Raw genomic sequence first — 5,253 nt, 5'->3', positions numbered from 1 at the left:
CAAGTTCACCAGGGAACTTTGTAAAAATGCAGAAGTCCAAATGCTAGTCTACTTCAATGAGGCCAGGTCCCAGCAGTCTTCAACAGTTTCTGGGTGATTCTGATACATACAAAGTTTGAGAACTACTGTACTACAGTAATGCTTACTAAACCTCCACTGTTTTATGGATAATCAAATAATCAACGAGAATCCCTCAAATGGGGAGGGATCCTCTCAGCAATCAAACTTGGCCACAAGGCCCAAATTGTACTGATGTTCCTGTGTTTCTTGGATGTTTCTATCACCTTTACTGTCAAACTTTTGTTTTTATTCATTTATTTTTTTAAAGAAATTTTTGATTTTGAAATAATTTTAGATTTAAAGAAAAGTTGCAGATAGTATAGGGTTCCCATAGGCCTTCACCCAGTTTCTCCTATTGTTAACATCTTACATGAATCATGGTACATTGTTAAAACCAAGAAACAAACATTTGTGCATTATTAACTAAACTCTAAACTTTACTCAAATTTCACAAATTTTCCCACTAATGTTCTTTTTTTTTGGCATTTCATGCAAATTTTTACTCTGAAAATTTTAACAATATAGACATTACATCTAAAAAGGTAACCTCTAGTTTTCAATTAACATAACAATTATGCAATTACTTTTAACAAAGTAACTTTTCTTAACTTTTCTTAAGGAGCCAAAGAAATTCATGGTGGGAAAGTTAGTGTCTGCCCCTTCCCCCAAAACTGAGTTATTTCTTTAATGGTAATCAGGTAACATTGGGAAAGTAATATTTTAATTTTTTATTTGCAAAGAAAGCTTGGTACCCAACTTAATGTTATTTTTAATATCTGTTTCGGTCTCCTCTTTCAGATCAGAAGATCCTCTTCTCCCACGACCTCCTCTGGAAGCCCCACAACTGGAGCTACTATAGGATTCACAAGGAGTGGGATGAACCCTATCCATAGAAGGTGGAAGCCCTCATTCTTGTCTGCCAGCACGCTCACAACCACTGGGATAGATATGACTTCTGCTGGTTGAGTAACTCTCCTGACTTCCACCATATCCATCTCGTGTACTGTTATAATCATCATAACAACTGCTTCAATCATAAGTCAGCTGGGGCCCATGTGCAGGTGGTGCACCACAGGACCTTCCATAACTCTCATATCCACCTCTATAAGAGCCTCCACTTGCATGTTCAGAATAATCCCTATCCTGGCCTCCACTGTAGCCATCACGATCATTATATCCTCTAGAGGAATGTTCGTCCCGAGAACTAGAATGGCTATAATCACGGTATAATCTCTACGTGGTGGAGCATAATCCTTGATCCTTGGTGTCTCAGGAACTTGGATAATCTCTGCTTGAGTAACTTTTTTTTTTTTTTTTTTTGAGACAGAGTCTCGCTTTGTTGCCCAGGCTAGAGTGAGTGCCGTGGCGTCAGCCTAGCTCACAGCAACCTCAAACTCCTGGCTCAAGCAATCCTCCTGCCTCAGCCTCCCAAGTAGCTGGGACTACAGGCATGTGCCACCATGCCCGGCTAATTTTTTCTATATATATATATTAGTTGGCCAATTAATTTCTTTCTATTTATAGTAGAGACAGGGTCTCGCTCTTGCTCAGGCTGGTTTCGAACTCCTGACCTCGAGCAATCCGCCTGCCTCAGCCTCCCAGAGAGCTAGGATTACAGGCGTGAGCCACCGCGCCCGGCTGCTTGAGTAACTTTTTTTAGCTGCATAACTATCATCTCTTGGTGACATATAGTCATCTCTCTGGCTCTGGCTCTCTGCATGGAGCACCTCCATAATTTTCTCTTCCACATGATACTGGACCTTGTCTTCCCATTCCACTACTCTCTCTTTCTTTCTTTCTTTCTTTCTTTCTTTCTTTCTTTCTTTCTTTCTTTCTTTCTTTCTTTCTTTCTTTCTTTCTTTCTTTCTTTCCTTTTTTCTTTCTTTCTTTCTTTCTTTCCTTTCAGACAGAATCTTGCTCTGTTGGCTGGACTAGACCCTGACATCAAGCTAGCTCACAGCAACCTCAAATTCCTAGGCTCAAGCAATCCTTCTGCCTTAGCCTCCTGAGTAGCTGGGACTACAGGCATGTGCCACCATGCCTGGCTAATTTTTTCTATATATTTTTAGTTGTCCAGCTCATTTCTTTCTATTTTTAGTAGAGATGGGGTTTCACTTTTGCTCAGGCTGGTCTTGAACTCCTGACCTTGAGCAGTCCTCCCACTTCAGCCTCCCAGAGTGCTAGGATTACAGGCATGAGCCACCACACCCAGCCTCACTACTGTTTCTTGGTGGAGCAGAAGGAGCAGATCTTTTAGGAGCAGGACCTCCACTTCTTGAAGATGGGCTTCTTTTAACTGGAAAGGGTCCCCAGGAAGAACTCATGTTGACATTAAGAGTATATCCAACATCATCCAAGTGTCCTCCACGTGAGGGACACCCTCTTACTCCTCCACTTCCTCCTCTTCCACATCTCGGACCTCTTGGAGGGCCTCTGTTTCTTGGAGGAAGTGGTCTACTACGACTTTCAAAAGATGGTTTGTTGGCTTGCTCTACTTTAATTGCTTTTCCATCCAAAGACTTTCCATTCATATCTTTAGCAGCATCCTTAGCATCTGCTGGGCTCTTTTTTCTTTTTTTTTTTTTAGACAGAGTCTCACTCTGTTGCCTGGAATAGAGTGCCATGGCATCAGCCTAGCTCACAGCAACCTCAAACTCCTGGGCTCAAGTGATCCTCCTGCCTCAGCCTCCTGAGTAACTGGGACTACAGGCAAGCGCCACCATGCCCAGCTAATTTTTTCTGTGTATTTTTAGTTGTCCAGCTAATTTCTTTCCATTTTTAGTAGAGACGGCGTCTCACTCTTGCTCAGGCTGGTCTCAAACTCCTGAGCTCAAATGATCCTCCTGCCTCGGCCTCCCAGAGTGCTAGGATTACAGACGTGAGCCACTGTGCCCGGCCCTGTAGGGCTCTTGAAAGTAATAAACACAACGCCTCTGGACTTATTAGTTTCTTGATCCTTCTTCAAGGAATGCAGCCATATTTCCCAGATACTACTTCCAGAGCCTTTTCACTGGTCTCAGTATTGAGGCCCCCTATGAACAGTTTCCCAGGTCAATCTGCTTTCACCATTTTGCTGCTTTTCTCAATCTTCCGAGAACATGCCTTCAGGTTTCCCTGAGTGATCACAGGCTACATTCTAATCTTCTTTTTCTGTTCCAGGATTCAATCTAGGATCCTACCTGGCAGTTAGTTGTTAACGTTTCCTTTGTCTTCTCTGGTTTGTGACAGTGCCGTAATCTTTCCTGTTTTTCATGACCTTGACAGTTTCAAAGAGCTCTGCTCAGGCATTTTAAAAAATATACCTCTCTTTGGATATGTCTATTGTTTTTCTCATGATTGGACTGGGGTTATGGATTTTGGGGAGGAATACTACAGAGGTAAAACACCACTCTCATCACATCATATCAGGAGTTTGTGTTATTAACATGGCTTATTACTGGTGATGTTAACCTTGATCATTTGTTTGGTGTTGTCTTCTTTAATAGTAAAGTTACTATTTTCCCCTTTCCCTATGGAAACAAATCACTATGTCTAGCCTTCCTCAAGGATTTGGGAGGTAAAGTGGAGAAATGGAATTAAGCTCTTCCTCCTGGAAGGGCATTATATGTATAAAGTATTTGGAATTCTGTGGTATATGTATACCACAGAGTACTACTCAGCTATAAAAGGGATGAATTAATGCCTTTTGCAACAATTTGGATGGAACTGGAGACGGTTATCTTGAGAAATATCTTGAGAAGTATCTCAAGAATGGAAAAACAAACACCACATGTATTAAATTGGAACTAAACAATGAACACATATATGCTCAGAGGGAAGTAAAACTCATTGGAAATCTATCGGGGAGGGGGGAAGAGGGGAGGGGCAAAAACCTACCTAACTGGTACATGGAACACTATTCAGGTGATGGGCACACTTATAGCTGTGACTCAAGCATTGCAAAAGCTATCCATGTAACAAAAACATTTGTACCCTCTTAATATTCTGAAATTTAAAAAATAAATAAATTATTTCCAATTCTTCTGTAAGGAGTTTTATCATTTCTTATTTATTTATTAAATCACTTATTTATATCCATAAGGACTCATGGATATTTATTTTGTACTTTGGTTAATAGTGTGTTACTTATTGCTGGTGGGAATGCAAAATTTTGTTGCTAAATTGTACTGGCTTTACATAGTGGGAGCCACTGGAAGTCCTTTTTAGGTTGGCTTCTGTATCCTTTTGACAGATCCTCATGCTTTTGAAAAAAATTGTATACATATACATAAAATTTACCATCTTAATTATTTTTAATCATAGAGTTCAGTAGTATTAAGTATATTCACATTGTTGTGCAACTCTCCTAGTGGTTTTTGAGTACTTCTGTACTTTTTGGCACTAGAAGATGCTCTAGGCTCATGTTATATTTTTCCTGTTCTACCCTAGAAATAGTCATTTCTTTAAGGAGCACTGTTTTCTTTGATTGAGGAATGGTATTTAGAAGCCAAGATGTGGGCACTGGGTGTGCTCATGGCTACTAGCATGTCATTGTTTCTCTCAGGAGACAGAGCTAGAAAATGTGTGTATGCATATATATATATATATACTGATCCTTGTATACACACATATCTATAATTATTTTTGTATCTATCTGTATATCTATTAAACTAAACATGAATTCATACTTTCTATGACTCTACTATACCACAAGGTTCATTTTAGCATTTGCCCTTTGCTTATTTGTAACTTCTTTCTTTGGCAGTGAGAAATCTAGCTCCCATTACTTACCATTTATTTCTTTTTTTCTTTCTTTTTCTTCTTTCTTTTCTTTCCTTCCTTCCTTCTTTCTGTCCTTTCTTTCTTTCTTTTCTTTTCGACAGAGTCTTACTCTGTCATCTGGGGTAGAGTGCCATGGTGTCAGACTAGCTCACAGAAACCTCAAACTCCTGGGCTCAAGTGATCCCCCTGCCTCAGCCTCCTGAGCAGCTGGATCTACAGGCTTGTACCACTACACCTGGCTATTTTTTTCTATTTTTAGTAGAGACACCGTCTTGCTCTTGCTCAGGCTGATCTTAAACTTCTGACCTCAAGCAATCCTCTCACCTCACCCTCCTAGAGTGCTAGGATTATAGGCATGAGCCATCATGCTTGGTTCATTTATTTATTTTTTCAAACTTATCTTCACCTTTGTGATACATTTGGATTCAACTC

The 5,253-nt window shown here is 40.1% G+C and overlaps 1 pseudogene; it reads right to left on the bottom strand.

The window, feature by feature from the left end:
• Positions 1 to 966: 966 nt before the first annotated feature.
• Positions 967 to 3,129, bottom strand: LOC142872321 (RNA-binding motif protein, X chromosome-like; annotated as a pseudogene).
• Positions 3,130 to 5,253: the final 2,124 nt, after the last annotated feature.

Source organism: Microcebus murinus, chromosome 8 (genome assembly GCF_040939455.1).
Source record: "Microcebus murinus isolate Inina chromosome 8, M.murinus_Inina_mat1.0, whole genome shotgun sequence".
NCBI lineage: Eukaryota > Metazoa > Chordata > Mammalia > Primates > Cheirogaleidae > Microcebus > Microcebus murinus.
Note: the sequence above shows the minus strand (reverse complement) of the source record. Positions and strands in the feature narration are given on the sequence as shown.